Genomic DNA, 12,488 nt, shown 5'->3' with positions numbered 1-12,488 from the left:
AATACCAGTTGTCACAAGACTCAAGCTCAGGCAACTTTCCAGTTGAGCTGTCATTTGGGAAACTCAGTCACCTCTCCAGGAGCATCAACAGCTTCACAAACAGTCTTTCAGTGCATCACTGTTTTGTGCAAGCAGAAGCAATTTCTCACAACACACAGTTCTCCGTTCCCATCCACGCCCATTCGCTTCAACTACGAGGCCTGCGGAGATGAGCAGCATATCTGACTTTGAACTTCTCGGGTAGAACTTGCCAAGCTGCAGCCATGGCTTCCTCTCTCCCCGCTGACCTTCTCGTCTTCTAGCCTGCGCTTTATTTTCCAAGTTCAATAGCAATGACTCAGACCAGCAAACACCAGAGCTAAGTGGACATCCCCATGGTGGGAGATGCCAAGCTTTCTTTTCTGGAACAACACAGACTTCCAAGCACTTTTCTTGCATCCCTTTTTGTCTTCAATGAAGGAAATCATTACGTGTTCCCAAACTCATGGGGAAGTGGATGAAAGGAATGTGCACTCTACCGCTGCCCCCTCCCAGCCCACCTCTCCTCCTGCTCTGTTACTGATGGGAAAGATGATCAAACCCCTTAGCCTTTCTCCTTTCAAAACAGCAACAACAAAAAAGAGAGGGTGTGGGCTATGAATTTAGCTCTGGAGAATTAAGTAGCTTATTACTCTGCATCTATTCTCATTATAATATCTGTTCTATAAACTAAAGGAGGAAGTTCTCAGTGCTGCATAGTATCTCGTTATTCAAAAATATGCAAGGTGTTAAGGAAAGCATGCGCCCCACTCGCCAGACTCCCTGAGTAACTCCAGACTGAGATAATGGTTTAGGCTCTTATGAGGGGCGTGAGAACCATCAAGCTCTTTGACTTCGCTCTCCTCTGATCCGAGGCTCCCTGGAAGTGTAGGTACTTATGTGTTGGGCTGCTCCCTGCAAGGTCAGCAGTTTGAAACTGCCAGCCAGCTGCTCCTCAGGAGCTTTCTACTCCTCTAGAGTCGCAGTCTCAGAAACTCACAGGACAGTTGCGCCCTGTCCCATAGGGTCACTATGAGTTGGCATTGACTTGATGGTAATGAGTTTATTATTATTGTTATAAATCTGATCTTTATTTGTCTTTGGAGATTGGCATGAGAATGATTACATCCACAAAATACACATTGTAATACTCCATGTAGCACACATTACTAATGACATGGGATGCAAAACAAAAGCAAAAATGGACAGAAGTAAATATGAGCCATAACGCAAATCATTACAAATTGGTGATTTCTATATACCTGCCTATATGAGAGTCATCACTTGGAAAAGCAATCCAAATTGTTGAGTCTAATTTATTGCTAAGCTGAGATTTGCCTTAAAATACTTTTAATTGCCAATATTTTATTTAAATGTTAATAAATAGCTTAAAGAATAACAAAGCCTAGTGGAACCCCCAAGACTATGGTCCTCAGGCACCCTGTAAGCCCGGAGGTGAATGAATGCTCCCCCTGCTCCACTTTCAGTGAAATAATGGACAAACCTCTGAAGTGACCAATAACACCGGAGGGGGATATACATTCCTTAAAACAATCAACTCTTGGAGATCTTTTTTTAAAGGGCAACATTTGCCCAGGGATAAAGCTCAGTAGGCAGGAGAGGACAGGGAGAAGGATTAAGGGAAAGAATCCACATGCAGGGAGGAAGGGGGAGGAGTGCTGGTGCACTGTGAGGGCTGTGATCAGTGTCATACAATGTGTATGAGTTGTTGAATGGAAAGTCAATTTGCTCTGTAACCTTGCACTGAAATCACAAAAAATAAAAATAACCAAGACTTTTAAAATGTCAGCTTATCCTCGGCTGTAAAAGAAAGAATTTAGGACCTGGGTAGAAAATGTTCTAATATTTCTGATATATAAGTCTCTCCGAAATTTAATGGCAAATAGGAAATGGCAGTCCATCATCTCCCCAGCGTATGAACTCGCTCCTGTTGGACTGGAAATTGTTCACCCGTCAGCAGCTACTCTCAATTTCCTCCTCCTGGGAAGTGCCATAGTTTAGAAAAACTTCTCCACAACCTCAGGGCTCACATCCTCCAAGGGTCTGTTGCCAGCTTTGAATTCCGAGGTTAAAGAGGCTATTTGGAAGAGGTAGAGGTAAAGACCAGGGATCCAGCGTTGACAACGAGATCGAGGCATGTGCTCGAGGGACAGCATTAGCAGGCTTAGGGTTCTGTAGCCTGAGATGGGAACATCACCAGGGACCGAGACGCTATTACATCAAAATGTACAAGAGAACAGCTTCATGGACAGTTTCACAAGAGAAGGGAAGAGAATTAAATATTCGGTGTGCATTTATAAGTTGGGAAGAAGCTACTTCTACCTTCAATTTCCTATCCGATATGTAAAATTTTGTTTGATTTTCTTCCAAAACAGACATGCCGTAGATATCTTTTTTACCCCAGAAAATCTTCTTTCTCAAGAAGGTTAGTAATGTTCCCAAGGATATTTACATAGGAATTACCTTAACCTGCATTTGAAATCAAGTCTGACTTTATTCAGTAACCCAAGAGAATTATGGATCAGAACTGCAAGAGCATGCCCTTGCCAAAGCCTCAATTCCTTCTTTCCCAATGAGGGGAAGCTGACAGGTAGAGAAGAAGTGGTCATAGTTTTTCAAATATATTCAGCAATGTGGTAAAAAGAGAATTCAAGGAGCTGGAAAGCACTGGTCTCACCATTCGCAAACTGCACTCAGCTTCAGTTGGACATACTGAACATTTTCCTAGTCTTGAAAATGAAGGCCTGGAAGCTGACTGTAGTCCTGGATCGGGAACTAGAATCAACTGTTTTATCTGGTTCTGGGGGTCACTGTGAGCTACAGATAAGGAGTGTGATCTGCAGAACAGGCTGAGCTTACCCCTTCTCTCTACCTCACCTGCCTGCTCCTTACAAAGACTCCATTGTCACCGTGCAGGGTGGCGTTCATCCAACATTGTGGTTGTTATCAGGAGAAGACTTCCTCAGGCTATACTAAATAGTGACATTTTATTCTAACGCTCCTTACAAACCTTTTTTGTCCTTGTTCTCATTAACAAAAAGCTTATTAGCATTTCGCTAATAAGCATTTTGCACTGAGCTTTCCACTTGAGTAAAATGAACTGTGATAAATGTAATCACCAATTTTCTGATAAGATGAAACCAAGAAGGTTGAGGCCTTACCCTGACTTCAATATTCTAATTTCCATGGCGTTTCATTGTCCCAAGTGTGACCCAGCGCTTTGCCCCGCAACCCGTTGTTCCAGCACATTCAAGCCAGACTCCGTTCCCCGAGATCCTGCAAGAAAACTGGCTGGAAAGGCAGAGGGCTGGCTTTGACTCCGAGCCTTGGCGATCCTTCGCTCTTCTCATAAGGCACTTCACCTTTCTAAACATAGGGGTCCATCAAAGGAGAGGATAGCATAGCGCTCACCAAATTCTTGAAACAAAGTAGCAGCAACATGTCTGTATTGTTGGTGCTGCTGTGACTGGTGTGGGTGGTTCCCACTCTCGGTGACCCTGGTTCCAACAGAAAGAAAGCTGCGTGACCCTGCGCCTCTCCAGTGTTGCTCTCTTTGAGCCCATCGTTGAAACTGCTGCATCTGTTCAGCTCACTGAGGGCCTTTCTCTTTTCCTCTGGCCCCCTACCAAGTATGCTGTCCTTTTGTTAGTATTATTTTAATCATTTTATTGGGGGCTCTCACAACTCTTGTGACAATTCATACATCAATTGTATCTGACATATTTGTACATTTAGTCCATTGTTCTTTTCTACATATTTACTTTCCATTGATCTCTTGGGATCAGCTCCTTATTTCCTCTCCCTCCTCCCCAACTCCCCCACTCCAACCCACGTGGCCCCTTGATAGATTGTAGATTGTTAATTATTTTCAAATCTCACACCGACCTCTGTCTCTCTTCCCCTCTGGTTTTTGGGTTCTTTCCCCTGGATGGAGGTGTGTGGTTATGTGCCATTCATTGAGATTGGTGCCCCTCTCCCTCTTTGCCTCTTCCCTCCTTCCCCCTACCCTTTTGGTATCTCTATTCCCATTCCCGTTCCTGGGCTCCATGTGTTGTGAGTTTTATCTCTTGCCTGTACCTATGTACGTGTCTAGTCTAAATTGGGACACGGCACTGGGGTCATAATAGCAGGGGTAGGGGAGTGAGGGGGCCTCCAGAGAGCAGAGGTATATTGCATGATCCATTAGTGCTCTACTGCACCTGGATCTGACTCACCCCCTCCCTGCCATCCCTCTGTGGGGGGGATACTCCATTGTACATAGATGGGCTTTAAGTCTCCGCTCCAGCCCCCCTTCATTTTTGCCAATAAATTTCTATTTGTTTGTTTACTGTTTGTTGTGAGTCTTCTGATGCCCACTGCCCAGTTTTGATGACACATCATGATCGCACCAGCTGGTGTGCTTCTTTCATGTGGGCTTGTTGCTTCATGTCAGATGGCCACTTGTTTAACTTTAAGCCTTTAAGAACCCAGAAACTATATCTTTTAATAGCCGGACACTATCCTCTGTCTCCACCACATCTGCTCATGCACCCATTTTGTCTTCAGCGATTGTGTAGGTGGGGAGAGAGAGGACTGTTCCCCCTTGATGACTTGTCCAAGGTACATGAAATAAATGAAGTCTCACCATCCTTGCTACTAGGAGCATTCTGGCTGTACTTCTTCCAAGGTAGATTTGTTTGTTCTTCTGGAAGCCCATGGTGGATTTAATATTCTTTGTCTCTACCATAATTCACATGCATGAATTGCTCTCCAGTCTTCCTTATGAATTTTCCAGCTCTCACAGGAATGTGAGATTGAAAACACCAGGACTTGGGTCAGGCACACCTTAGGCCTCAAAGCGATATATTTGCTCTTCACCACGTTAGAGAGCCCCTGGAGCAGGCTTGTTCAATGGAAACACCACTTAGCTTCTTGACTGCTTCTTTCAAGGGCATTGATTGCGGACTCAAGGAAAACGAAATTCTTGACAACGTCAATCTTATTTCCATGTACTATGATGTTTACTGGTCCCATTGTGAGAATTTCTTTTCTTTATATTGTGTTGTGATAGATACTGAAGACTGTAGTCTTTGGTCTTCATCAGTAAATGTGCGAGTCTTCCTGGTGTACAGCAAGCAAGAGTGTGTTATCACACGTTGTTATCGAGCCTACCTCCAATTACGGTGCTGCATTGTTCTTTTATGTAATCCAGCTTCTCGAAGTTTTGCACAGCATACAGATTGAATAAGTGTGGCAAAAGGACCCAATCCTGATGCACAACTTTTCTGGTTTTAGACCAGACAGCACTCCTTTGTTCGTTTGAGTGAACGCCTCTGGGTCTGTGTGCAGGTTCAATGTGAAAACAATGCAGTGCTCTGGAATTCCCCTCTTCTCAAGGTCATCCATGATTTGTTCTGATCTGCGCAATCGAGTGCCTTTATTCAACTAATTAGACTCTCAATAAGTTCAGATTCTCACTAAGTTGAATATATACTTAGTTCCAGTGTTGTGGGGTTTTTTTAAGCTAAACAAAATTCATATTTTTTTTCGCAGCCTAGCTTAATTTGGAAGACCCACTGTGAACACTGTTCTTATGTATGTGTTTATACTAAACACTTCTGGATATAAAATCACTTGAAGAAGAAATAAGGTTTCATTGCTGACACATCTAGAGAACAACACCTCAGACATTCTTTATTAAACTTAAAGCCCTGAAAACTGAAGACACTAAGGTTCACATGTTATGTCTCTAGCTGGCTGTCAGAGAGATCACGTGGCATCTAGTCATTGTCACTGAATGCAGAGAGGCAAAGTTGTTTTTCATTTTACATAAGCCCCTGGGTCTTTGGCAGGATTCCCATTTAGGTGTTAATACCATGAAGCATATGCAATCAGCTGAAATTAGTCATTCTATTATTTCAAAGCTCTGTCTCCCCAAGCTTTTGTGAAAAGCCACTACCTAGGATATCTTATAAAAGAATGTAGTTTAAAAGACCATCTGTTTCTATATTTTTCACCTTAGTTGCTATTTACCTGACATAAAATGAGTGGAGGTAGTTCAGGTTTCCAGTTCATTTGATGTAGGCAGACAGCACAACGGACTGAGGGATCGCCTCGGTTAGACATGGGGTCGCTGCTCTTCTACAGATTGATGGCTGAATCATGCAGAACTCTGACAGACATAATGAGGCAGAGTAACATCCCCATTAACCATGTAAACTCAGTGTTTCAAGTTCAAGTTGACAGAAGCAGCCCACACATTAATCTCCTCTCCTTCCTGAGACCCTGTTAAGAGGAAGTTAATAGAATTTAAACTTTTTTTAAAGGGTGACGGAGGTGGGGGTTGGGGGTGGAAACACACAGGATGATAATGATAAAGGAATGCGAGTGGGCATCAAAATCCAAAAGGTTTCAGCTGTCTTCAGTAGTCAGCAATCCTATGGAAGGGCACTGAGGGACAAAGCGTAAAACACTGCCCCAGCCTAGATCCTCTACAGAGGCTGCTGCTGCTCCGGGGGACACCTTGCACATTTTCTTCCATGGGGATGACATGTCTGGAAGTTATACGTCCAGGCCACCCATGAAAAAGTCCACTAATGCTTAACAGGACTGGGTGAAGGGCCCAACAGCTTTGGAGGGAGCAGAGCTGACCCCCCAGATTCTACAAACTCATAGACTAAGGGCTAACAACATCAAATAGGACTGGGAGCCAAGACTGAGAACACGACTCAGCATGTGTCCCCAGTATAGCAAGCAGTTACCAGGCAAGTACTTACAACCCCGCACGAAAATTATATAAGATGCCTTCAAAAACAGTGTGGAAAATTCATTTATCTTTTTATTATATTTTATTATATTTTTCCAGAAAATTTACACTTATATACATATATAAATATAAAAAGTAAATGTATTTTATATATTTATGTCCCTTCTCTAAAGAAACAGAATCCCCTTTCTATGGAACCTAGATAGACTGGTTTGGATGCTGACCCCACAGCTAAGCCTTTCAGGGTTTGCCAGGTGACAGAGGAACAACTCCAGGTTTGGTCACTTGACCTGAAACCTCAGTTTAAAAAGTCCTGCCCTTGGCCCTCACCACCGCCACTGTCACCCCAGATGTGGGGCACCAGCACTTGTGCGTAGCCAAGAGGCGCTGTTTCCCTGCTAAAAGTTCCCTTGGAGAAAGCTACTCTCCCTGCCCACCATGGTGGATGAAAGTATTTCACGGCTCGAGATGCTGGGGCTTCCAGTACTTACCCTCCACAGTGCTCGGCCCTGCACAAAAACAGCTTCATGATGCCCAAAGGACGACCATGCGAGACGGTGGAGATGTCATCTTCCCAAACTGGAAAGCACAGCGCGCCCAAGGTTCACCTTCTTGGCGTGGATATTTTCACAGGCAAAAAATATGAAGATATTTGCCCTTCTACTCACAAGACGGATGTTCCAAATTATTAAAAGAAATGATCATCAATTGATAGGCATTCAGGATGGTTACTTTCCCTGCTGACAGAAGCTGGCCAAGTTCATGAAGATCTGCAGTTGGCCAGAAGGGGATGTAGGCAAAGAAAGGGAAGGGAAATACAATGGCGGTGAAGGTGTGCAGGTGTCTGTCCTGTGTGCCATGAGTGAAGACGATGCTGTGGCCATGAAGCCCTGCAAATAAACAGAATCATCGGCAGGAGCTAACTGCTGAGGTCTGGGTCGATGGCAGAGCTCAAGTTGTCACCAAAGCTCTGGCCTTCATCGGCAACCTCGCTTCCTTGTCATTGTTTTGAAATTGTGCTGGGTTAGTTTTGCAGGGGGACTGGCAATGTAACAAAAGAATCAAGTTGTATCATCCTTTGGTTTTCCTTTTTGAATCTCATTGACACTCCTGTGCTGTTCGGTGAATGAGTCTAAGAAAATATAAGGTCGCCTTACCAGATGTGCTTCCTCTGAGCCAATCATTCCTGGGTTTTTGTTAAATGATAAATACACCAGGGCTTCAAAAATAAAAAGTCTTGCCCTTGTAATCAACATCCCCACCCCTGCCAGCCTTTCTACCACTTCATTCTTAAATATGTGCTGTCAACCATTAGTCCCAAGTATTTTAAAAGAATCTCCAATTTAAAAAATGGAGGCAAAATTAGAACACATGCACATAGATAGCCGTCCTAGAGGAGTTAGAGTTAATTATGGGACCTAAGCAGAATTTAAACAAATACTCTAATATGCCCCACCCCACCCCCAAAACAACAAGCCCACCCACCACTGGATTCATTCTGACTCATGGAAACTTTATCTAGGGTTTCCCAGACTGGGAATCTTTAAGGGAGCAGAGAGCCTCGTCTCTCTCATCTAAGACTAGCTGGTAATTTCAAGCCACCAACCTAGATTTTTTTTTAATAAATCAATCTGGAGAAACTGGTAGGACTGAAACTGAAATGGCCAAATGTGACCGCTTCTGGGAAGTTAGGTAGGATTCTCGGGTAAGGTGACAAAAATTGAATTTTGAGTAATATTTTTGGAGTTTGAAATGAAAGAAGAAAATCTTGGACAAAAAACTACAAGTACTTTGCTAATACTACCAGAATTAAGAAGCACCTTCAGGTACTCAGATAAGTCTTTTATAGAGCGAAGAACATATACTTGAATTTACATAGTCTCAAAGGTCCAGAATGCTCATTTAAGAGGAATGAGTACTTTGTTCCATTTTACACTTTCTGCACTGTGTTAGGCTGGGTGGAGGGGTCGATTGATTGATTGATATCAAGGGAATGACTCATGTAACTTCCACGTCCATGGACCAAAAAATCAGGCTGGAGGCCTCTGATGACATGTGGAGCTCCAGAGCCTGATGCACCTGGGGTCGACTGGTCAGAAAGCAGCAATGGTAAATGAATCCAAGGTCAGCTTGTAATAGAGCAGTTCTGGCTGATCTGCAAAGAACCGGAGGTCAGATGGAGAGCCAGAAACAGGATTCACACCCAGCAAAAACCAAACACGTTTTTCTTTTTTCTTTTTTTTTAACATTTTGTTAGGGGCTCATACAACTCTTATCACAATCCATACATATACATACATCAATTGTATAAAGCACATCTGTACATTCTTTGCCCTAATCATTTTCTTTTTTTTTCTTCATCCCCCTTTTTAATGAACTAGTCATGCTTAGGAACCATGGTGGCACAACGGGTGAGGCATCGGGTTGCGTAGTCCTGAGGTCAGGGGTTGAACCCCACCAGCTGCTGCGAGAGGGGAAAGCTGTGTGCTCTCTTACAGACGCGCACTTCCATAGTCTGACAAGAAAAAAGAGATGCCACGATCTGCCCCTCAACTCTCCTAAGTGCCAGCTCAGTATCAGGGAAAAAATGGGGTTGGGCTGCGGCTTCAGATAGTGGAGACTTTGTTGCTTCCTCTCCTAAGCAGTGAGTTTTCCTGTGTTCCACCTTAGGAACTGAACTGTGCCTTCACCCCGGGTAGGGCTTCCTCTATCCAGCCCTTTCCTTTACCAGTGTGGACAAAGACAGGCCTTCTTAGTCCTGCTCAGCCATTCATCCTAATGGCATTCTGTCACCTTCCCCAGAGTCTAGAGCTCCAAGATTTTGGAGAAAGCATGCCAAGATTGACCTCAGGTAACCTCTTCTACACACAGCCATGGTAGCTTCTAGGGGCTGCATCTTCTTGCCTCCCCTGTCACCGACTCCAGGAAAGGGCTCTTCTCTGACCTCTCGTACCTGAAACAAGTCTATTTCTCTCTTATCACTAGCAATATCCAGTCTTCGTTACATGGTTACCTTTTTAAACCTCTTAATAATCTCACGCTATGTGTGTGTTGGTTCTAATCCAATCATCACATGGCTATTATGGGGAAATGCTTTTACATGCTTTCTCCTCTTTCTTGCTCTTTCCCCTCACTTGCTTGTATGTGTGACACCAATCTCTTGTCTTTCACCATTTCCTGCTCTGTTCTATGTGCCTTTATTTTAGTTTTTAACTTATTACCTTTCTGTACAAAGTTTAATTTCAATGTAGTCATAGCGTTTTGGGTTGTTTTTGGTTTTTTTTTTAAATCAAGTTAAATTATAAACTAACTAAATAGTATCAAGGTGTTCTAGTAACTATCATTTTCACATCAATGAAGTAATAATTCTGGGAGGTGTTGGATATCATAGGTCTAGTAGCATTTAGTAGGAAACTGGATTACTGTCTTCTGGCATAGCGTACAAGAAAATCATATGGAGTAGTGAGATGGTCTGATTATGTCCAGTCCCAAGGTTCTTTCGAATCCAGAAGGCAATGAATGTCTTCAAGGAGACCATGGAGTGCAGCAGTGCTTGTGTTGGTGCACCTAGGGCAGTAACTGATTGCTTCATTTCCTTGTAGACAGGTCAGTTGATGATCAGAGTGGCCTATACCTTCTCTGACCCTTCATAGTGCAAGCATTTGACCAGCCAGATTCTTTTTTTTTAAATCATTTTGTTGGGGGCTCATACAACTCATCACAATCCATACATACATCAGTTGTGTAAAGCACATTTGTACATTCCCTGCCCTCATCATTTTTAAAACATTTGTTCTCTACTTAAGCCCCTGGCATCAGCTCATTTTTCCCCTTACCTCCCCGCTCCCCACTCCCTCATGAACCCTTGATAATTTGTAGATTATTTTGTCATATCTTACACTGTCCAATGTCTCCCTTCACCCACTTTTCTATTGTCCATTCCCCAAGGAGGAAGTCATATGTAGATCCTTGTAATTGGATCCCCTTTTAGCCCCACCTTCAATCCACCCTCCTAATATCGCCACTCTCAGCACTGGTCCTGAAGGGATCATCTGTCCTGGATTCCCTGTGTTTCCAGTTTCCATCTGTACCAGTGTACATCCTCTGGTCTAGCTGGATTTGTAAGGTAGAATTGAGATCATGATAGTGGCAGGGGTGAGTGGGGGAAGGAAGCATTTAGAAACTAGAGGAAAGTGCTCCAAGATGCGAATGCAACATGCCAGGAGGCCCGGCCCCAATCCCAACTACGTGGACACCTGCCCCTCTCCCCAAAAGGATTTATTTCAGAGGACAGCACTGAAACTGCGGCTCAGGGAGAGGGACATGTCTGATCAGAGCACACACGGGAGCAAATGAAGGGAGAGGAAGAGAGAGTGGAGCACATCCTGGCCCACCAAGCCTTGAGGACTTTATTCCCGCTCAGATTAGCCAATTCACAGAGAGGACCATATGGCCGGCCCCACTATGAGACACAATATCCCTCACTGACCCATAGCCCTACAGGGGGCAACGCTGGAAACACAGTGCGGGAATTGTGCCCAATCTGATCCCACCAAGGGCATACAGCCAGCCTCTTACAACTTTCCCTCTCCACTACACCCACCCCTGTTGCTCCCTGCAGCCCCTCCCCTCTCCCATTAACCAAGCCAGAAGCCGTCCTCTCCACCAAATGGCAAGTTCTACAGTCTACCCATCAGCACCCTAACTAGCAGATGAAGGGGAGTGGAAGGTTCCCACAATAAGTGACAAATGATACCAACTGTACTGACACCAGAGTCATGGTCTCCCCGCAGCACTGGCACAGTGGCACCGCTGCCCTGCCTGCCACTGCCATTATTACCCTTGGGCTAGAGGGCTTATCGGTGTCCCCTCTGAAAGAGTCAGGGAGCATGGTGCACATTCCATGCATTTCTCTAGTGATCCTGACTGTGAACAAATGTTTTCGAAAGGCCCCATCCTCTCGGGTTAACTGGTCTAAGACAATATCAGCTCTCTCCACAATGATGGCCGTATAGCAGTGTTTGACACAAGAGGACTCCCCTGCACACTTTGTGACTACTCACAGGACTCCAGCCTCTTGAGACCATTGTCCCGATTGGAACAGTAGCCTGGAGAGTTTCCACATGGAAGCACCCCAGGAGCAGGATCTCGACTAAAGGCATTCCCTCTTTTGTCCTTTCCTCAGTTCCATCTGCCTGGATAAGAGAAGGTTCTGTAGTAGAGTCAACCTGCTTTAGATTGTATGACGCTGAGTTAACACACCTACTCTTCTCTGTCTAAATGCCTAGATATTTGACTGAAAAACACACGGACATTATAGAAAGTAGAAACATCCTTGACCTGAGACTCAAGTGACCCGAGTTGAATTCCAAGTCTGCCATTTCTTGCTGTTCAATTTTAAGCAGGTCAGATTTGACTCATCTACAAAGTGATGCGTTGGGTTCGACAGTATCTCCAATTTCTTCCAACTCTCGTGAAATCTGTTAATATTATAGTTTCATGACTTGTGAAGGAAATAAAAGTTTGACTTCTAGATTTCTAGAAATAGCCTCAGCTAGCACACAGTGAGCTTCTAACTTCAAAGTCAGCAGTTTGAACTCACCCGCTGCTCCTCTGGAGAAAGAGGAGGCTGTCTACCCTTGGAAAGATGTGAAGTCTCCTGAACCTAAAGGAGCAGTTCTGCTCTGCCTTAAAAGGTTACTGC

At 44.2% G+C, this 12,488-nt stretch overlaps 1 protein-coding gene and 1 pseudogene across 11 annotated transcripts in view; both read left to right on the top strand.

Moving 5' to 3' along the window:
* DLG2 (discs large MAGUK scaffold protein 2) overlaps positions 1-12,488 on the top strand; it is a 2,300,776-nt gene that overhangs the window by 1,863,478 nt on the left and 424,810 nt on the right. The gene's annotated exons all lie outside the window — the stretch shown is intronic.
* Positions 6,143-7,684, top strand: LOC142444288 (eukaryotic translation initiation factor 5A-2 pseudogene; annotated as a pseudogene).

This window comes from Tenrec ecaudatus, chromosome 4 (assembly GCF_050624435.1).
Source record: "Tenrec ecaudatus isolate mTenEca1 chromosome 4, mTenEca1.hap1, whole genome shotgun sequence".
NCBI lineage: Eukaryota > Metazoa > Chordata > Mammalia > Afrosoricida > Tenrecidae > Tenrec > Tenrec ecaudatus.
Note: the sequence above shows the minus strand (reverse complement) of the source record. Positions and strands in the feature narration are given on the sequence as shown.